This window comes from Papilio xuthus, unplaced genomic scaffold, assembly GCF_000836235.2.
Source record: "Papilio xuthus unplaced genomic scaffold, Pxut_1.1 DF829660.1, whole genome shotgun sequence".
Lineage (NCBI taxonomy): Eukaryota > Metazoa > Arthropoda > Insecta > Lepidoptera > Papilionidae > Papilio > Papilio xuthus.
The window spans coordinates 738782-762464 of record NW_013528989.1 but is presented as its reverse complement, the minus strand read 5'-3'; the positions used below and the strand labels follow the sequence as shown (position 1 = coordinate 762464).

The 23683-nt window shown below is 34.7% G+C and overlaps 1 protein-coding gene across 5 annotated transcripts in view; it reads right to left on the bottom strand.

Annotated features, from left to right (window-relative positions):
- nolo (ADAMTS-like no long nerve cord) overlaps positions 1-23683 on the bottom strand; it is a 232257-nt gene that overhangs the window by 130544 nt on the left and 78030 nt on the right. For all 5 annotated transcript variants that reach the window (XM_013309804.1, XM_013309807.1, XM_013309822.1 and 2 more), the window contains one exon: positions 185-206. The gene's annotated coding sequence lies outside the window, so the exon portion shown is untranslated. The remainder of the gene's footprint in view (positions 1-184; positions 207-23683) is intronic.

Sequence of the window (23683 nt, the reverse complement as noted above, 5' to 3'; positions counted from 1 at the left end):
CATTTTAGTAAGGCTAGTGTTGAGTACACTGGCACATATTCGGAGTTTCTTCCTAACAGTGGGTACCGGGTACTTCGCCTTTTCGGCGAATTCCTGTGTCCATTTACTCCTTTCGGACTTTATAAAATAAAGAAAGATAAGTGGACTGATATTTAAAAAAAAACTGTACAATTTTAATACGTACGCGTTCTATGTTGACTCTCGACCTGTAAAAGAAATAATTTCATTAATAATAAATTACGATGTTTAATAAACATAATCTATGAACATTTAAAAGTATATTTTCCAAATTAAAACTATCTGTTAACACATATAAAATAAAAAATACACATAAATTATTGTGACCGGATAAGGCGCATTTGTTAAGAAATTACCATCTACGAATATGTTTTTAGATTTTCGATTTACATATGTACATTTATCCGACGTTTTTACAGTGAAGGAAAACATCGTGATGCTACACATATCTGCGAAGAAATTCAAAGATATGTGTGAAGTCATGCACTGGGCCAGCGTGGTTGATTATGGCCTAGTCTACAATTTGGATAAGCTCCGAGCATCTCGATGTTGACACATGTTTGGAACAGAAACCCACACAAATATAGAACACGTTATAGTAAATAGTTTCATGACAATGTGAACAAGGATTAATATATATTGTTTTTGTTTTTTTGTATAAAAGACTAATTATGTCAAACTCATCGAAGCCATGTGATTTATATTAAACTTAACAATTTATTGAATAATAACCGCGAAGCTGTAATTAATCGATACAAAAGTTCAACTTCAAGTTGGCGGCATAACTTTGTATTTTCTTTAACCTTTAACCTACTTCTTGTGGTTTTCATAGCGAGCCAATTAACGCTTTTAGTTTATTTAATAAAATGGTTTCCTTTGCTTTATAAATTAATTTACGACAGTCATTTTTTTAAGTCTTCCATTTTCAAAATAAATGGAAAACTTTTTGTCACAACTGTTAGGAAGAAAATCCGACACTATGCTGGTGTAGTGGCGCAACTCTAGCCTTACTAAAATGTCGACGTTTATGTCCCCTCACTAATCATTCTGACACTTGACTTGGTAACGGAAGCACGCCATTCGCGCCAAAGGATTCTAACTAATAAAATCTAAAATAATGAACGTTTGATTTTTTAATTTCAATCTCAACCAACTACAATTTTCTAATGTCATACAACAAGTTAAGTTCCTTAGCAGATTTCGCATGCAGATACAGATAAGTTTGAGATACGGCCTTTGCTTTGTACTGCCTTAAACGTGTGATATTCCTGACACTGAATTCTATCTCTATCATTAGTTGGAATCCTTACCATCTCTACGAAAGCAACCATGACGAAATCAAATAAGCACAAAATACCATGGCTTATAACCGGTTAATAGAGAGCTTTCATTGATTTCTGACAACAAAATACCGGTTTAAAACATATTGTTATAACTGTTGACAAAACAGAAATAACAATATTTTTTATTTTGGCCTCAGAAACCAGCGATAAGTCTATTTAATAGAAGTGTTGTAAACTTCAAGAGTGGAAGCCCAATATTCGAATGTTAGATGCATTCTTTAAAAGTACTTTTCGTTTCAATTAAATTTATAAAATCTTACTGAATGTTTACTATGCAAAGTGTGTATCCAAACAAGGGTCAATTATTTGACGTCACAAGTGTCGACCGCTCCGCCATCAAAAGGACATCTGAGGGGACCACTTAATGTGGGTCCGTGCCCCAATAAAGATCTGTTCAACCTCAAACGAACTCCGAATTAGAAATTAAAGTGGCCTTCTATTACACCGTATTGAATGCTTTAAAGAATTGCATTGTTTTCTAATTGTATGTAATTTTAATTAAAAAACTTTAGAACAGTAAACCAGTTTTTGTTTAATGGCACCAAGTATTTACATTACAGCTAATATACATCTTGTTGTTTTTAACTAAATCGAGATACATTGGTTTAAGTTTACGTTGTTTATACGCACCGTAACAGTGCGCTATAATTCTGGTTATAATTTTATCATTACGGTGTGATTGTAAACCGGACGTTCCGCGATGTATACCAAAATTTGAGGGCGATTAAAAATTAATTTTGTGGAAACTCAATTTTTGTGAGTTGCCCTGTATAATTTAATTAGCAACGCCTTTTTTATACCTTAATTATTTTTTTAAAAGACTTTCGTTTATCTAAATTAACATTTAAAGTGACTTATCAAAGCAAGTTTTGAAGTTCAAAGAGGTTCTAAATCATATTTCGCTAATTACTTTTTAAGTTTTTAAGAAAAAAAACATGCTTAAAATCAAGCTATTATATTTGATAATTTGTTAAGTTGCTAGCTGTCGCCCGCGACTCCGTCCGAGCAGTATTAAAAACTTAATAGTTTATGTGTTCCTCTAGACTATGTTCTACTTCTATGCCAAATTTCAGCGAGATATATGCAGATGTTCTGGAGATATCTTGAAACAAACATCCATCCATATATCAATCGAAACATTTGCATTTATAATATTAGTAAGATTAGTTTAATAATTGCTAGCTATTGTACACGACTCTGTTCGTTAGGAATTAAAAAAAAACTGAATATTCATTTTGTCGTTAAGATTCATACGCGAAGAGAAAACTTTGTACCACTTATTAAATAAATTTCTAACCGTGGGTTTCTGAGACAAAAATCTCCGTTTAAAACGCATAGATATCTCTGTTTTATCAAAGATGAAAGACAGAGGACGATGTATTTTATACAGAGATTTTGGTATCAGAAGCCCACGGTAAGAAAGATGTGATATTTTTAATAATTATAGTGGAATTTCGATCAATATTCGACTATTAGTGATCATCTACACAACAGTTACTAAACTGCAAATATCCTCACCGGAAAAGTACTTAATGGGTTCTAATTTTATTAAGCACGTGCTCAAAGCTAAGGAAAACGAATGGACAAATAAAACCATATTGGTTTGCGAACGGCAAGTTTGTTCAAACAATTTGAACGATTACAGACTCACTAAATTATGCTGCTAACGATACGATTTGAACACCAATGTTGGCACATGTTGGTCAAATATGGTACAAATTAAATATCACTTTATTAGTAAAAGTTGTGTGCCAATATTATAAATACGATTGTTTGGATGGATGGATGGATGAATATTTATTTGAAGGTATCTCCGGAACGGCTACATGTATATAACATAGTATGAAAGAATACATAGGCTACTACTTAAGTTTTTATAATTCCGCGCGGACGGAATCGCGTTCGACAACTAGTTTATTAATAACTTAACTATTTTATAAGTCGTTATTGATATTAACAATAGAAGATACAGGGTGTACCTAAAATGTAAAATTTTTGGGCATAGACTGTAACTACAGGATGTTTTAAAAATTGATTAAATTTTAATACGAGAAAAGATTTCTTAAATAAAATCACTCTACCTACTTTTCACACATAATTCAATGTAACATAAATTACGGCGCGAAAACTTCGGGACCTAAACTAATTAATTACTTCACTCGACTTCCTCTAAGTAATCCGTAACGCGTTTAGATTTTTTTTTCTAAGTGACATGACACTATTAGTTGACAGAGTGACAAATGAGCGTAACTTAAACATAAACAATTATACAATTTGCTAAAAAAAAGTAAATATACGGATTAAGTACAAGCAGGTTAAAGCGAGAAGACCAATGGAATGTCAGCTCATTCATCAACACTAGTTTAGTCTTCAGGCTCTAGGCCCCTGCAAAGGAAATTAAAGTGGAAGCTAGCGCTTGACCACGATCCCACCTGGATGGAGTTGGAGGCGACATCTAGTAGATAATATTTTTATCAAATATATATATATATATAAATACGTGTAAAATAATTTAAAATTCTACCAATATACTTTCAGTTTAAACAGAACTTTAAATAAAAAGATCTTGCACAGTAAATACTGTTTTACAATTTAATTTAAGAAAACAAAGCGACGCTGAATTTGAAAGGCCAACGGTACCACATAAAAACATCGTAGTGAATGCAAAACACGTTCACGGCGGCCATTTTGGTGTCCGCCATTTCTCTTTTTCGTTTCCAGCCCGCGACCTGTCAACTAGTTGACCCCACATTAGTCAAAGGGCCATTTCCACTAGACCCTTGACAGAGTACTAATGTTAGGGTACAAAACATGACTTTTATTTCTCAAAACAAAGATTAAATTTAATATCTATAACATGATTTTTAACTTAGAATGTATGAATTATTGAAATAAAAATATAATTTGTGTTAAACAGTGATTAATGTAAATATTTAAACTGATGGTGGGTTTCTAAGACCAAAATCTCAAGTTTAAAACATATTGTCATCACTGTTATGAATATATGTTTTATATAGAGATATAGATTTCAGAAACCAACCGTAAAATGCTTGAATATTTATTGAAAAACTATTTTTTTCCACTTTGAAAAAAAAAACTGCTTCGTATATTATTTTTCTACTAAAAGCTAGTTCAATCATTTTTCTTATATTTCCTGGTATAAACTCTTTGTCGACTATAAATAGGAGTTATTTATACCTATAAAAGATATAAATAGAAAAATATGTGCTTCCCTAAACCGTATTCAAAGTGCGGCCCCATAAAGCTCTTTAAATGACATGTGTGGTACAGGACAAAGCTCTCCTAAGACGACCGTAGTATAACAACTTCAGAGACAGCTTAATGTTTATACTTAAAATGCTTATTTCTTATTATAAAATGAGTTAAGTAATATGTCAAGTTAAAGTAATTATTCTATACTACTTTTAACTGCCGTAGAACTGGACCAGCGGGAACTGCAAGCGATGGAGTGGCAGGAGAAGGCGCAAGACAGGCGACTTTGGCGATCTCTTGTATCGGAGGCCAAGCCCCACTTTGAAGTGGTGGAAAGGGGAAGGAATTTGACGGAGGAGACACGTAATAAGGGGACATCTTACTGTGTCTGTACCTTAGTCGATTGAAGGTAGGCAACACGTCTACAATTGCGGATTGCGAACAGCTTATTCGTTCCCTACTTTTATAAAACCGTCATCGTATCTCTAAAATATCTATGGTCAAATAGAGATTTAATTTTTCTATTTACAAGAAAAATCCTTTGGTAAAGTGTGCTCAATCTCGTTGTGATATTGGCAAACGAAATTGCATTGTTTACGTCCACCGCTCGCCTTGTCAAAGGGATAATGGATGGGGAAGATCGGAAACTATCGCGCTGATTGAAACCAGACTTTACTCAGATATGCTGGCTTAATATCAGCTTACGTGATTTTTTTTTAGGAATAAACTCGAATTTAAAAGTTTTAAATAATGTTAAAAATTGTTAAAAATTGACAAATATTCTTATTGGTATTTCAGTATTAAATTAGTTCAGTGTTAATCTTACTAATATTATAAATGTAAAAGTTTGGTTGGATGGATGTTGTGTCTTAGCATTTATATCCCTTACGGCTTCATGGATCTCTATGAAATTTCACGTATTTGTAGAACATAGTCTGACTTAGGATACTTATTAAGTTGCTTTTAATTCCGCTCGTACGTAACGCAACGTAAGCATGGTTTTTCCTGAATAAAATGATTTTCGCACGAATGTATGTGGTCTTCTTTTTTTATAAGAGAAGGGGGCAAACGAGCGGCGGGAACACCGAGGTGATCAACGACACCCATGGACATCTGCAACACCAGAGGAACTGTAGATGCGTTGCCGGCCTTTAAGGAAATGGTATGCTCGCTTCTTGAAGGTCCCTAAGTCGTATTGGTTTGGAAATACCGCCGAGGACAGACCGTTCCACAACGCGACTGTGCGAGGCAAGAAATTGCGCGAGAATCGCACCGTTGTGGAACGCCAGCCAGGAGGTGTGGATGGAACCTGGCGGTCTGTCGTGTCGTCCGATTACGGAACTCGGCGGCAGGAATCGTTCCAAACAGTTCTTCGGAACACTCCCCATGGCAAATGCGTTCTAGTATTCAACATTAAAATTTTAATAACTCTTAGGATATTATGAAAAATTTATAGCAATTATCAAAAGCCACGCAAAATACGAGTCAAATTAATAACTAACAATTTGGATGCCAATTTTGCAAACACATGATTTCTTAATACCAATACAAATATCTACCATATCTCTATATCATAAGGTTCATTTTAAATTACAATTGAAAACAATATTCATGACATTGATTGTATCAGAATGCCGATCTAAAACAGCTCTTATTACCATGGCATAAGGTATAGAAATGGGATTTATTATCTTTCATTTTGGAACAATACAATTTGACGTAGTACCCTAATTGTACGGGGCTCTATTGTTCATCTGCCGGTGAGTTATGGCTCTCAGATATTGGTTGTTTGCATAAGCATTGATTACTCGCAAGTTGGTGACTGAAAAAGACGTAAAACAAAGACAGTCAACATTATTATTAATAGAGTGGACCATTTTTTTGTTGACAATTATGATATCATCATGACGTCACTATACGTCCCCACTGAGGAGCTCGGACCCTACCTTAAGTTAGCCGTGACTAGGCCATAGTTAAGGTAGCTCAGTGCGGGTTAACTTCACACATATCTTTTGAATTTATTCTCAGATATGTGCAGGTTGCATCACGATGTTTTCCTTCACCGTAAGAACTTCGGATAAATGTATGTAGCCTATGTGTTCCTCCAGACTATTCTTTATCAAAGCCAAATTTTTATTAAGATCCGTTGAGCGGTTTTAAAGATACTTTCTAACAAACATCCATCCATCCATATAAAGTTTCGTATTTATAACATTAGTAAGACAATAAAATAGTCAACATTTCATATAAGTTCGTTTAAAATAAATGACGAATTAAGTTTAAACATAAGCCTTATCTTAGTACTACATGCATCGTACAGGCTTGTTCCTGGAATTTATGTACATAGATTTTGTTATATAAATCATCTTAGTACATCTCTTCCTCAACCAGATACAGCGCGATACGCTCTGTAGTACAATAATTAATGTTTCTTTAAGGAATATTGTCTTAGTATACTTGGAAAATTATAAAAGAACTTACTTAATGTCACTCTGACAAATAATACTTGAAATAAACAGATTAGACTTTAAAATTAGTCTCTGATGAAAGCGATTTACGTATAAAAGTACTGATTTCAAATTAAAATATTGACGACTATATAATTTTTATTAATTACTAGCCATCGCTAAAATGATTAAAATCGCCAGACTATTTTCTATACGTGTGCCAAATTTCATCAAAATCCGTTGAGCCGTTCTAGTGATACCTTCAAAAAAACATCCATCTAAACATTTTGATTAATAATATTACTAAGATTTTTTTTATTACTATTTAAGAGGTCCGTGGTCTCTGCTTACCCTATGACTTCGATTTTTCAATTCCTAATTTGAAACGTATTATAAATCCCGAAAACAATAGCCTCTCGTCACAATGTATTAACAAGATTTACCAATAATAATTGTTATTTCTAACCATGTATTTCAAATCAAATCAGGTAATATTTAGCAATCATAAATCACGATAGGACAATAGGCGCGCAACAATTAGGCCATCAGAATTGTATCGCATGCGGTCTGCCGAACTATGTACAATGCAAACCATGACCCTATTCCATCATTGATTATAAATACTACTAATGGAACGCGGAATATATGTATCTTCAGCAGTGGTTCAAACAGTTGACTTGTAATCAGCAGGTCCTAGGTTCGAATCCAGCCATGTACCAATGTGTTACATATATACATTTATCCAACGTTCTTTAGGTGATGAAAAACATCGTGATGCTGCACATATCTGCAGAAATTCAACAATATATGTGAAGTCAACCGGCAATGGCCCTTTGTGGTTGACTATGTCCTAGTCACCCCTTACTTAGTGTAGATTGCGAGCCCCTCAGTGGTGACATTAGCTGATGATGATCAGTCCGGAGACTTGATCGTTTATTTGGTGACAGCGGTATTAACTTACTTTCTATGAATAGACGCAGCTCACTGCATTAATGCCGGATTAGTTTAATGGGCGATCGCTCTAATATTCTTATTGTTCTATTAATTTGACATCTTCATTTCCCTTTGATCTAAAACAACAGAGATCACAGACTTCCTTTGGCCCAGTCCTGACACACTACTCGCCTGTACAAGATGCATACATGCATATTTTCTAGGCATGCATGCTTTCATAGTTAACAAGGATTTTTTATAAATTATAACAAAGAACATATATTAACATTCTATTCTAAAATTATTATGAAAACTAGCTGACGTCTGCGACTCCATCCGCGTAGAATAAAAAAAAACTTAATAAATAACCTATATGTTCTTCCAGATACATCAGTGCCAAATTTAATGACGATCCGTTGAGCCGTTCCGGAGATACCTACAAACAAACATCCATCTAAATATTCGCATTTATAATATTAATAAGAAGTAAGATATTTGCAACACTTCCTTGATATGAATCGTGTTTCAATACGTCTAAACCTTATTTCCTAGAATTACTTATTGACGTCGACATGTAAATGGATTTACAACGTCCATGAGCTTCCGACCTCGATCAAACGATCCTTTAGCCTTCCGGAAGCAGTGTACTCTCAGAAATACATGATCCAGATGTTACCAAGTACGGCCCGAATGTTAATTATTGGCTACCAGGAATATTTTATTTTTCTAGTCAAAATATTTTTCTATTTAGCTGTGCCTATCGTTGTCTGGATATATCTAATCAGATTTTTTTATTGTTAGCTTAATTGTGGCGTAGTATGGAAAATTGGACTAAAATTTTCAATTTGGCTTTCGTATTCTTGTTCTAATAAAAAATATCCTTAGGTTACTTTTATTTTTGACTTAAAGCTTACGTAGGATCGTAACAGATTATAAAATTACTTATTACAGAAAGGTTAAAAAGGTTTTTTGATAAAACTCATGGATTACGTAGATATTATGAAATCGGCTTACAAAAGGTTGAACATTCGTGAATGTTTTGATAAAATTTTAAGTGATTAATAAATTAAAGTGCCCGGCCATCTCTACGATCCCTCGTTATGTCGGCTCTGTCACAGCATACTTTATGAAGGATTAAACTCGTAACCAATAAATTAGTATGCGACCCAAAGGTTGGACACATCTGCCCGGTCTTGTTAGTGCTTCAAAGTCGACTAAATTCATTTAATTGCTTAATTAGGATCCTATAAAATCAATTACTTTGTAATTTTTCAAATAATTTAATTCAAATTAACACAAGAATAATGAATTCTTAAAATTTTTAATTTAAAAAATAATTGACAAGCGTAAAAAACAAGTAATTCTTTTGCGTCGCACCTCCAATGTTTCCTATAGCGTAATGAATTGCACGTCAAAAACATCCGGCCCGCTCGATTATCGCGGCCCGCGGAAAATTAATTTCAACCCTCATCCCCCGCGACACCCTTCATCCCGCATTGTAACAACCTTTGACTTTTAAGAGACAGGACGTGTCAAGCGCGCATTGTTTCCTGTCCAATAAAAAACAATTAATTCTAATTTTCTTGTGTACTCTTTTGTGTGTCTGAATATTTCAATTAGTACGTGTTCATAAATATGATTACATATTCCATAAAGTTGTGATGTGTGGTCTTCATCTTCACTTTCCTTTGCGCAAAAAGCTGCAATTTTTTTTTTCGTACAACGGCGGCTCTGCCTAGTCCTTTTCTCTAAAATCAATGGCTACGTGTTGTTTTTCCACACCGCCTCTATTTGTTAATTCATTGGCAACGACAAGGCTGTCGACAGCTCTGTTAAGTGGGTGACGAGTTACTTTTTTATTTTTTTTTAATTTGCACAGTTCATGGCCACATGGTAACCTTGACAAATTTATTTTATATTGTGTGAATAATCGAACTTTCACTTTCGTGGGATTTAATAAAATAATCAATTTTCCTGTCTCTTCCTCTCTTTAGGTTTCCACAGGGTAAGAGATAGCGCTTTCAGCTATCCAGGAGTATTTTGTTTCTTAGAAATATTCAAAGTTTGATCTATTTTCCTAATCTGTCAGCCGGACTGACTATTCGAAAGTGTTTTAATTAGTTAAGTTACATTATAACTTTGACAGAGTAAACTTTATCATCATCGACATCATCACTATCATCATCATCATCATCATCTTATCCTTATCCCACTAACATAGTGTAGTCGCACCAGTTTTCGTGCACTATCTTTCGTTTCAATCACGTTAATTTTGTTATCACATTTCATCACTTCTAACATATCATACTATCATAATGATAAAGGGTCGCTCAGTTAGATAGTAGACCTTTATTTTATTGTTACATTACGATACGCCGCGGGAGCGTAAAGTCAACATAATAGATGAGATCATAAAATCTTTAGTACGCTACAAATCAGCGGTTTGCAGAATCTAGTTTGGGATGATATAATTGAAGAGGAATAGGAACACCACATTATTGTAATTGATGTTGTGGCTTCACGATTATACGAAGACTGAAGTAAGGTACCGGATTAAATGTTACTAGAAGCTTATGATAAAACAGGATTTAATATAAAGGAGTATTCACACTAGTGACAATGATAAAGTGATGTAAATATGATATAAATTTAAAGGTATGAAGAAAATTGTCGCCCGCAAATTGTCCGCGTGGAATTAAAAAAAAACCATAATTAGTAGCCTCTGGGTTCTTCAAGACTATGTTCTATATGTATGCTAAATTTGAAGACAGGCGTGAAGTGGAAGTAATTCCGCGTTTCGTCTGATGAGTGTGCGTCGCGGAGGCCTAATTTAGTCCTTTTTCCCTTCCCACCCTTTTTCTTATAAGGAAATGATGGGAAGTGGAAGTGGACTTTCCGGATGAGAGAATGCATGAAATGGGAAAATATTTTCTTTCTGTGCATCCTCTCCTCCGTCGATTAAAGGTAGGCAACGCATATGTTATTGCATATGTGTATGGGCAACGGTCACTTCGCTACTTCAGCGATTTCAGGTGGCCGCTCGCTCGTTTGCCACCTTATGATAAAAAAAATAATATAAGTAAGATAATTGTATTTTTTGTGCTTCAATTAAGAAAGAAATTCCAAGTAATCATTTCTATTCCTCGTCCTTTGAGACTACGGTGATTACTAAGATGATATAAAGAGCTTTTATAATGATAAGTCCTAGAAAATAGCTTTAAACTATTTTTTGAAAAAAATACAATTTCCATGTTCCTTTACCTTTAAATAATGATTAAATAATATATCAATGTCAAGTTTTTTTTTAATTATTAGCAGATCTAACTAAGCTTTATGCTATTGCTCGGATATGGTTTCTTACAATAGTCGAATGGTGGGATTTGAACCCCCGACCACATGTTCGGATGTAATCTTTTTTTTTCAGAGGGGAATGCTTTATGCATACCCCGCGCACCGGGGGGGACGGGTAGTTATGTAGGATTCTCCTCCATAGCGGAGGCATACCCACTAAACCCCTTTGTTCCTCCAACGCATCGGGACGCGACCACGGGTACGCTTTCGCTCTCGTCCGCGGTCATGTTCGGATGTAACCTTTACCATTAGACTATTGATGTTTAAAAAAACCTTTTAAATAATAAGATAATATACAATTTTTTGTTCAAATATCGGTTAGTGTGAACGGTTCCTAAACACGATATCGTCGACAACTTTTTTATTATACATTATTTTCTCTATTAATTTGTGAGAAATCCAATATCGTGATTCCATAAGATTCGAGTCGCGCGAAGTAATAACATGAGCGGGACTTACATATAGATTATTGGCGAAAATACTTGCGCGCTTCACTTTCACGAGATTGCATGAAGTAAGGACTGCAAAAAAAAATAAAAAAAGATGTTTTATTATTTTTTTGTTGCAATTTTATCAGACTGGTTGTAGTCAAGTATGTGACTCACTTCACAAGTCACTTCTCTCTCATTGCTACCTTTTTTGCACATGCAAGTGGCTTAGTCAGTCTGATGTTGTCAGTTCATTTATATATATGCGATCTGCCCCCGATATGGCTTACTAATTAAACAGTATTTTGATGTCAAAATACACACAAAACTAGAGTAAAATCGAAGAATATATTGATGGATTTCGTGGTAGAGAGAGAATTCAAATGCGAAGGCTGTGATATATAGAAAAGTAGTTGTGTTTCTGTAAATAAAAAAAAATCTTTCTATTCAATGTACGATGCTCAAATTAATCTAAGAGGCAAAATAAAATGACTTCCCTTAACCACATTAGGATTCGAGTCGCATAAGCGATATGTCATAAGTAATCCTTTATTGGTTACAAGTTATATAATATAAAGTACTCATAAATTGTTATGGCCATTTCATTTGCTGTCTGTACCTATGTTAGGGCGAGGCAATCAGGATTGGGATATAAAGGGATCGCGCGAACGTCGTAAACTGTCCTGTAGCAAGATTATATGAGATTTGTACCGGTTTTTTTTTTATTTATTTTTAGGTACATATTTTATTTTCTGAATTGACTTTGATTTATTTAGTAGGTAACAAAGAGACTAGATGTTAGGGAAAAGTAGATATATCAAAAATAAATCTGAGAGTACAAGTTAGTAATTTATTATGTCATATTATATAGAGTAACAGTGGTAGAGCTCGCTTTAACATCTTCGCATGAATTGTCCCGGCTCGCTCGGTGAAATAGCACGACCACACAGAAGACAGGCGTCAAGTGGAAGCAATTCCGCGTTTCGTCTGATGAGTGTGCGTCCCGGAGGCCTAATTTAGTCCTCTTTCCCTTCCCATCCTTTTCTTTATAAGGCAAGGATGGTAAGTGAAAATGGACTTTCTGGATGAGAGGATGCATGGAAAGGGAAGATATTTTCTTTCTGTGCATCCGCTCCTCCGTCGATGAATGGTAGGCAACGCATGTGTAATTGCGTATGTCTATGGGCAACGGTCACTTCGCTATTTCAGCGAATTCAGGTGGCCGCTCGCTCGTTTGCCACCTTTTGATATAAAAAAAAGTTACGGTGTGGGCAGATATAACAAGAGCAAATTACTTTTAACCCCTTAGGTACATTTGGTGTATGAGACGTCATTCACTTTTTTCCCTTAAGAGCGGATGACGTGTCTAAGACGTCAAACCAATACTTTAATATTTTAGAAATAAATACATTCTTAAATAAAATATAATGCCTTTACACACTACTCCAAGCAATCAATCAAAAGGGGTTAAAATAGATTAAATTTTACGGTTTAAAGACGAAAGCAAAAAAAAAAACAAAAGAAAGACGAGGCATAGACAAAGTTTTTTTTTTCTCTGAATAATTTAAAAAAGTATCTACACTAAAACAACAAACAGAGTATTGAAATAAATTCATAAAATAAAACAAAAATTAAGGAAAGAACCTTTCAATTCGAGCCCAGAATAAGCTTACTGCCAATTACTAGAAACAACATTTTCAAAGAGTTTTCAAACACAATGTTCGTAAAGTATTCCATTAATCGATTTAAACCCTGCTTCGGTTCACTCACCTGACACAATAGACAACTCTGTTTATTTTTAGTCTACTCTATCTTACTAATATTATAAATGCGAATGTTTAGATGGATGTTTGCTTAAAGGTATCTCTAGAACGACTGCATGGATCTCGCTGAATTGGCATAGTAGAACATAGACTGGAAGAACAGATAGATAGGTTAAGTTTTTTTTAAATTCCGCGCGGACAAAGTCGCGGGCGATAGATAGTCTTATATAAAAACACAGTTGAAATAATTGGATTTAGCTAGAGAATATATAAAATTCTTTGCAGAAAATAAGTTTTATTTCTTGTAATGCTCGTTTATTATGAAAGTGATTGTTAACTTAAGTTTAATTTCTTTAGTATTTCTCTATTTCTTAATTTATCCAAAGGAATGTAATTAATAATAAAACATAGTGGCCACAACAATCAAGACGGTGAAAACCCATTATAATTTATGGTTTTACTAAGCTCCTTATGGTTTGCCTTAAAGTATAAGAGAAAGCGATTTTTATCGCTATCTAGTAATATTCTTTCCATTAGTATTATAGAGTACAGTTGGGCTCAGTTTTATTTCTAAAAACATTGTCTGTTCAATGTTACTACTTGGCCATCTTCATCAATCCTTATACGTCCTCACTGAGGGGCTCGGAGCCTACCCTAAGTTAGAGGTGACTAGGCCATAGTCAACTACGCGGGCCCAGTGCAGGTTGACTTCACACATATCTATGAATTTATTTCCAGATATGTGCAGGTTGCATAACGATGTTTTCCTTCACCGTAAAAACGTTAGATAAATGTATATATGTTAATCGAAAAACACTTTGGTACATGGCGAGATTCGAACCTAGGACCTACAGATAAGTCGAGTGCTTAACCCCTGAGCAACCGATGCTCACACATAGCATATAATTTAGGTATATATTCGCATAATATTTATTCGCTACTTTCTCGTATTTTGTACCATACACTCACGTATTTCAAATTTATAGTCTGTTTAGAGTTTTGGACACATTAATACATACAAACTACACGGCGTTATGCTTAAAGCCCGTTGTTAACATACGCTTGGATAATGAGGCTGAATGTGAACATTTTTTATCATTTGGACTATAATACCGTAGTAAGTGTTGGGCAAGATTTTGTTTGAACATTAGAAAGGTTAAGTGAACTAAACATAAATAATTTTTTTTTGTTAAAAGTACATCGGTGTGTAAAGACTGCATTGTAGACCAAATTGTAGTTTGCTGGAATAAGGTTTATGAGAAGGGGAAGTCGATTTAACAGAGGAGGACACACATGGGTATGGGAAATGTCCTGATTAAAGGTCTTTAGACAGTGGTGGTTTCGCTATTGTGGCGAATTAAGTGGTGGCCGCATGCTCGTTAGCCTCGTTTGAAAATCAGTAATCTCCGTCTATCCGTCTTGTCTAAGGGTTTAATATTTTGTTACGAAAGAGGATAATAATATATATTAAGTAAGGTATATTTTATTAAAAATCTATCCCTTCTATTAAAGTATTTATACTATAGCTTAAGATTGATAATAACTCTGAAGACAGACTTTTAGTTGAAGTGTCCGAAGTATTTTCGATGGCCCTTCAACATGAATGAAACGATTTTGATGTACTCGAGACATGTCCTAAATAAGAAAGTCTTGCTAAAGAGCACGTCTTTGTTGAATTGTGGTAAAGATTTATCGATCAAAGGATAAAATAATCTAGAGAAATAATCATGGGTTTTCTTTATCAAGAAGGCGACAAACTCGCGTGATACTTCTGGCCATAGGCCTCGTCAAAAGATCAGTCCTCTGCTACCTGCAACCAAGATGCTCCCACAATCTTGACGAGATTATCTGTCCATCTTGCAGGAGCCTGCCCATGCTGGGACGTCCTGCTCGTGGCTGCCGTTCCAGTACTTTGCGACCATATCGACCTTTACCTTGTGATTGGTTTTGTACCAAGCGGTCTATTCGTGCAACAACTGATGCTGCTGCACTCTATCTAAATTTTATATACACATTTTATAGGTCTGAGTATCGGCTACTATCTATTTTTATATCCCGCGCGGAGTCACGGGCGACACCTAATATTTAATATCATTGTAACTTTCTTAAGACCTTTTATTCCTCTATTTTTTAGACTTATTTATTAAATGATAAAACCTTTCATCTAAATATGTAATTCCTGTAAAATAAAAATATCGCAACAAAAATCCCCAAATTTCTCCATCCCTTAATATAATTAAATTTTATCCGAATTAAAAAACCCAAGAAACCGAGGCGCGTAATTGTTTGAAAGCATTAAAATTATGACGGCACCGAAAAAGAAAACATCAGGTAATAAGTACCTACAGTTTACCTTCACAGTAAATAAAACAAGAAATGGACCCGTGAAAAATTACAACCAAATGTAAATAGTCAGCCGAGAAATTCTACGTGCATTACGGGCACAATAAAAAGTACCTTATACAACTATCCTTATCACTTTACCTGAGAGAGAAAGAGAGAAATGTAAGCGATTACAACGAGCTATGAAGGCGGGTGGAGGAATAATCCAACGATTTCATAATAAAAATCCCGACTGCCGTAAACACGGAAATATTGCCGGGTTAAAGTGAAGTCATTTTCAGTTTTTGCTCATTCAAGTTAATGATGCCTTTAGGACCGACCGGTGGGTCTATACATATCGTTTTTACTTTCAAATACCATCGCCAGGGATTTAAACCTCTCATATTATCACAAGTCAATCGGGAATTTTAAGGAACTAAGGAACAAAAGAGGACCTAGCCTTGATAGTATTTCACGAGGAAAATGCTATATAAAATTAGCCGTCACCCGCGATTTTGTCCGCGGGAATTAAAAAACTTAATAAGTATCCTATGTGAACACAGAAGACAGGCATGAAGCGGAAGCAATACCGCGTTTCGTCTGATGAGTGTGCGTCGCGCGGGCTTTACTTTTGCCCTCTCTTCCTTCCCACCGTTTCTCTTACAAGGAAAGGATTGGAAGTGAAGGTTTTCCGGGAGATGGATAGGAAGGGAAAATGTTCTCTTTCTGTTCATCCCCTCCTCCGTTGATTAACGGTAGGCAACGCATCTGCAATTGCAGGTATCTATGACCGCAGGTTCTACATTAGTGCCAAATTTCACAAAGATCTCATGAGCTGTTCCTAGGACATATTCTAAAATCCATCCATCCTTACAAACATCAACAATTATAATATTAGTAAGAAGTAAGATTAAAAAAAACTTCAAAATCTTTCATTCGTAATAAGTAGCAATTTTGGTATGAAATTAAGTTTTTCCATAATCAAAACACGCGAATGTATGGAAAACACCCCATACTTACTGTAACGGGAAATAATATCCTAAATTGCAGTGGTTGTTTTCTCTTTGGTCCAAGTAGAAAGATATAGCGAGATACATTTCTTGGAAATTAATTTAGAAGACCAATAATTTTCAATAATACTTTAAATTTTTATTATGGCAACACTTAAATAACGCTTTACCATAGATAAGAAGGAATTGTGTTAGATTTGAATTTTGCGTTGATTAAAAAATTCAAACTATTTTTTTGGAAAGTCTTATATTATTATTTTTTTGTTTTTAACCTTCGCTATATTACATGCGATGTTAAAAAAATTTAATTAGTAGCCTATGTGTTCCTCGAGAATATTTTTTACATTTATGACAAATTTAAGTGAGATCTAGTCAGCTGTTCTGGAGATAACTAATAACAAACATCCATCTATCATAACATTCGCATTTACAATATTAGTAAAATTATAATAGCCCTTATAGCTTTTTATTATAAAATCGCTATTCGCTTATGATTTGGAGTACAACAATTTTGATAGCTTTTACTGGATTGAATGTTATTATAGTGTTTGACCACACCTTCGTGTTCACCGAAGTTGGATCGTAAAGGGTGTTGGGTGTTGGTAATCCGAATTAAATGGTATGTTGGCGAAAAATTAAAATGGATTACTTTTTATAATCGTCCTTTTGTGCTAAAATTCTAGTTCAATAGAGAACATCGACGGTTCAGGGGTTAAACGCTTGACTTGTAATCTGCAGGTCCTGGGTTCAAATCCCACTGTGTAATTATCATCATCATCATCATCAACCTGCCCTTATCCCTATCGAGGGTCGGCACAGTATGTACTACTCCTCGATACATCTCTATCAGCCGTCATATCCGAGTCTACCCCCTTCTTACGCATATCCTCTTTCACACAGTCACTCCATACTTTTTTGGTCTTCCTTGGTGGCCCAACATTCAGATCCGTACAATACGACAGGTCTTACGATGGACTTGTAGATCTGTCCCTTAAGTTTCATTGGCATTCTTGGATCACAAGTTACACTGGTGACCTGTGTAATTACAGTGAAGGAAAACATTGTGATGTAACCTGCACATATCTGAGACGTGATTCAAAGATATATGTAAAGCTACCAACCCGCCTTGTCATACCTGACTTAGGGTAGGCTCCGAGCCCCTCAGTGGGGACGTATAGTGAGCTGATGATGACCTACATAGTAGTAAAAGTTCTAGTTATTATCCCCCAAAGGAAAACTTACTTAAGATTTAATATTTTAACTAATAGATTGCCAAAAAGAATGATAGATGTCATTATGTTGTTACACATAAAAAAGAGACATTAAGATTATCTGTCTCCCTCTTTAGAGTTAGTGATGTATATTATAGAAATCTTAGAGAAGTCCTAAAACAATTGAAGTTCATTCTAATAAGTTTTTTCGAAATAACAGTACTTCTTTTGTTTTATTCTAAAATAACACCAAAGTTCCCAATACTTTTGCTGGTAAGTATACATTGAAGTAAAGGTCTCGTTATCGTAACGAAGATCTGGGATAAAATTCATTTAACAAAGAATGCCGAGATGTATAAAGCGCCCGATAAAATCAAATCACTCGGGTCCTTCACGGAACTTTCCGATAATCTAACAGTTCGAACAATGCAAAGTTTTCCCTCTATTAAATATACCCACAGTGACTTAACCGATAGTGAACGACTTACAAGGTTCTGTATATTATTATTAATGTAACTAGCTATCGCCCGCATCTCCGTCCGCGCGTTAAATTTAAAAAAAAAACTATTGGTCGCAGCGTAATGTTATAGAGCCTTCCTCTATAAGCGGACAGTCCAACAAAAAAAGAATTTTTCAAATCGGATAAGTAGTTCCTGAGATTAGCGCGTTTAAACAAACTCTTCCGCTTTACAATATTAGTTTGTAATAATAAGTAAATATTAAGCAATAAAATATCTAATATCTTGTTATGTCATAAAAAATAGAAAAGGAAAAACATACGGCGCAACGATTCGAAGAGAATAAACAATTAGATATCTGTCTCTTTCTTTCCTCTGTGTATTATATCTTTCATCTCTCTCATGTAACGAAATGCTTAAACTTGACGTGTCAAATACACATTTCAAAAATTCCCTTGTTTAATCTATGGGCTGCAACCGAAGCAAATATTAATACATTACTTTCTTTATTTATACTTATAGTAATTAATGTCTCTTAATATTAGAAGGGTTATAAAAATTAAAATAATGTTACGCTGTCTATAGTGAAATTATTTAGGCGAGAAGCAAACGGTAATTTTATTTGATAAAATCAGATCTCCCGTGTTGCTGTGGAACTTAAAATATTTAATCAATGATTACAGAGTTTAGATAAACGTAATGGATTATATGTGAGAGATGATAAATGTATAGAAACGCACCCACGTATGTAAAGAGTTATCTCACTAGTATTATAAACTAGCTGTCGCCCGCGACTCCATCCTCGTGGATATATAGAGTGTTCCAAAAGGTTACGTACATAGGAAGGGGGATGATAGGGGTGGTCACAAGGGTTACCAGAAAAATAAAATAAAAATTCCCCTCTGGGTATCACTGCATGAAAATGTATGAATCGAATTTAACTTGTTACTTCAGTTAAGCACACTAACCTCTTTAAATTACATGTTTCCTGAAACCTTTTGTAATAATGCCTAAAATGTATATAAGAACACATGTACTTTTGTTGACGAATCAAATAAATAGATACATAGGTTAAGCCATTATATCTTGTTCCTATCCATCGTCAGCTCAATATACGTCTCCACTTAGGGCTTCGGAGACTACCCAAGTAAGGAGTGACTTAGCCATAGTCAGCGCTGGCCAAGTTGACTACATATATTTAAATTTCTTCATAGATGGAAATCGAAAATCACACTGGTGCATAGCGGAATTCGAACTCATTCTGCAGATTACAAGTCAAGTACTTAACTGAGTCACCGACGCTCTACGTTCTTTTGTTTTGATATTAGCCATTTCATGTTATAGCTAAATAACAAAAGCTGTCGACTAAATAGATGAACATCAACATTGTAACGTCAGATGTGTCCCTGCTCATATTCTTGTTAGGATGATGCGTGTCCCAGGTGGAACATTCCAATATGCCATAAGCTTGCAGCGTTTAAGTATTTGCTGTAATACATTTTACGTACTTCAAGACAACGTAAATTCTCACGTTTTCGAGTCGGTGTAAGCAACTACTGTAATCTAGACCAATATATATTACTAGGAATTGTCACGTTACATGTCTTTTTTATATCATAAGGTGGCAAACGAGCGAGCGGTCACCTGAAATCGTTGAAATAGCGAAGTGACCGTTGCCCATAGGCATACGCAATTACATATGCGTTGCTTACCTTTAATCGACGGAGGAGAGGATGCACAGAAAGAAAATATTATCCTTTTCCATGCATCCTCATCAGGAAAGTCCACTTCAACTTCCCATCCTTTTCTTATAAGAAAAAGGGTGGGTGGGATTTAATTCATTTTTTTTTCGAATAAATGCCTTGAAGAGCTGATTTTTATTTAACTTACTAATATTATAAATGCGATAAGATAAGATGAAGATATCTCTAGAACGACTGAACGGATTTCGATTAAATTTGGCATACATATAGAACATAGTCTGAAAGAACACATAGGCTACACTAATAATTATTTTGAATAAGTCGCGGGCGACAGCTAGTAGAACATAATCAAGAAGAACAGTTAGGCTATTATACTAATTATGGTTTTTTTTTTAATTCTGCATGGACGGAATCGTGGGTGACGTCTAGTAATAAGTAGACAAATTTAAATAAGTTTCTATGAACGCACCCTAAACTTAACACAGATATTTGTATTCTTGCTTTATATTTTTATAAGGAACGATTTATTTGCATAAATGTGATTAACCTTACGGAAAAGAAACCTTTCCCTTTTATTAGATTAAGAAATAAGTTAAGCAACAATGAACTTTATTTATACGCAATAGAATATGTTTTCGATTGAACTTTGTTAAGGATTCTTGAAAGTTACTGAAATATTAATAAATGTAGGTCATATCAGTATTATATTTTATACAAATTTATTTCTTTTTTGTAAGAGGAATTGACGAATTCATTTTTAAGTTTATACTAAGCTTATATTCTGTTTATTCTCGTAATTCGGTAAACAATAAAAGAAAAAACATAATTCTGTAATTTTTAATCCTAATCCGTCCATCACTGTCAAAAAACTTATGTATAAAAACTTATACACCGTCAAAGCTATCTATGTAGCTCTGACCTCTATAAATGGACTGGCTAGAAGACATTGTATTTTGTGCCCTTTTTTTTCTATTTTGACGCTGATAGTAGCTGTGATGTAGAATCGAAATAATAATATAGATAGAATTAACTGTCAACAGGCGCGTTTAAATCGGAACAAAGCAAAAGTTGTCATATCCAAGCAACTTCGTATCCACTACACACAAATTACGATAGCTCACTAGCGCCCCTCTGTCAATATCAAAAAATCTTACAAGATTCTTTTCCTACTGTTCAGTCAAACGCGAATAACTGGTGACAGAGGCTTTGCGATTACGGTTAGTCTTTTCACATATATATATATATATACCTTACTTAAAAAAATGCCGTAAAAGAAAAAATCAAGACAGCTACATTATGACGAAAAACAACCAAAAAAAACTACATGAGTGGCGCTAGTGTGCTGTCATAATTTAACTAAGCTTATACCCATCGGGTCAGATATTTTTGTTGGGGATAGATTTTTTATTTTTGTCAGATATTTACTTTAGTATTTAAAATAGAATCGTAGCGATAGTTATGTTTCTATACATGTAATTCGACAGTGGAAACCAAGACTAACTTTACTTTCTTAATGTTACTATTAAAATAAACTGATAACAAGCTTAAGGCGTTCCAATGAAACCTTTGTATAGAAATAATTTGTAAACTTGAACAACTGACATAGACAACAGAGTTTTAATAGACAGACGCAGCTCTTTAACAAAGTTTGTTTGGTTTTAAAAACTTCTATGAAATTAAAACCCTTAAAGTGGATTTCTGAGACCAAATCCTTTTAAAAAAAATAGTTATCTCTGTTTTGTCAAGGAATGGGATTTTTTAGTCTTAGAAACCTACGGTTAGATAGTCAACAACTTTATATCATACGTAGTAATTTCACTCAAATTGCAAAAAAAACTATGTAAGAATGTAGAGCGTCGGTGGCTCGGGGTTAAGCACTTGACTTGCAATCTCCAAGTCCCGGGTTCGAATCCCGCCATGTACCAATGTGTTTTTCGATTTCCGATTTACATTTATCCGACGTTTTTACAGTGAAGGAAAACATCGTGATGCTGCACATATCTAAGAAGAAATTCAAAGATATGTGTGAAGTCAACCCGCACATGGTCAGCGTGGTTGACTATGGCCTAGTCACCCGTGACTTAGTGTAGGCTCCGAGCCCCTCGGTGGGGACGTATAGTGAGCAGATGATGATAAAAAATTACATGAAAAATTTCTGACTTGAAATTTTTCTGCATCAAAAATTTTCATTCTAATCTTTTTACTCTGAGGCGCAAAAGAAATATTTTCACATTATAACATGGAAAGCTATATGAAAAATATTATGAAAGTTTTGCTAGTTCAACCGTAAATAGTTTCAAGTTAAAATTCTAAGCAATACAAGAGAAAATTCAGTAACTGTATACAATAAATATTCATAAGTAAATCTCGCGACTTATTCGAGCACACTTTCATGACTAGAGACGTTATACGGATCTCTATCCATTTTTATGATTTGTTTATATTAAATACTAGCTATCGCCCGCGATTTCTTCGGCATGAAATTAAAAAAAAAACTTAATTAGCCTACGTGTTCTTTCAGACTTTGTTCTATATGTATGAAAAATTTCATCGAGATCCGTTCAGCCGTTGTAGAGATCATCTTCAAACATCCATCCACCCATCCACATTGCATCCATCTAAACATTCGCATTTATAATATTAGGACGATAAGCGGTCGCCCGCGACTTTGTCACCATTTTATATTGCAGCTTCCCCACAGTGACAGAATTCTTCAATTCACTCCAAAGGTTTGTAGTCAATTACATATTTAGCTCGTACATCAATAAATTATCGTTTTTTTTTGTACGGAACCACAAGAAATAACAGAAAAATACTAATAAAAATGCAGTAACAGTGAACAGTTGTTCAAATACTTTGCTTTTAGAAGCGAAATGTACACGTGGGTGTGAAGCTTTGAACACAACTGAATAATGCAAAGAATAAGAAACGGTAAGTTTAAAGACCACCGTGGAAATAAAACAAACATATCAAGTACTGAGATATGCATAGAAAATGTATAGTTACATAATTATAGCACTGAGTCTAGTCTAGGTGCCTAGTACGAATATTTGTCACAATCACCGTCGTGTCATAATTGCCATATCATAATAAGTAAGAGAGTTTATGTGTACTTTACGATAGCGTCACAAATTTTAATACCAATTTTATCGATGACGATACTAAGACGAGTGGACTAATATTCATACTAGGCACGGTGGCTCAGTGATAGGGGCGCTGCTGTCGCGCTTAGTACTGTAAAAAAAATAATTCTACATCATCAGTTCACTATACGTCCCCTCCAAGGGGCTCGGAGCCTACCCTAAGTTAGGGATGACTAGGCCATAGTCAACCATGCTGGCCAAGTGCGGGTTGGTTGACTTCACACATATCTTTGAATTTCTACTCAGATAAGTGCAGCATGACGATGATTTCCTTCGCCGTAAGAACGTCGGATAAATGTACATATGTAAGTTGGAAATCAAAAAACACATTGGTACATGG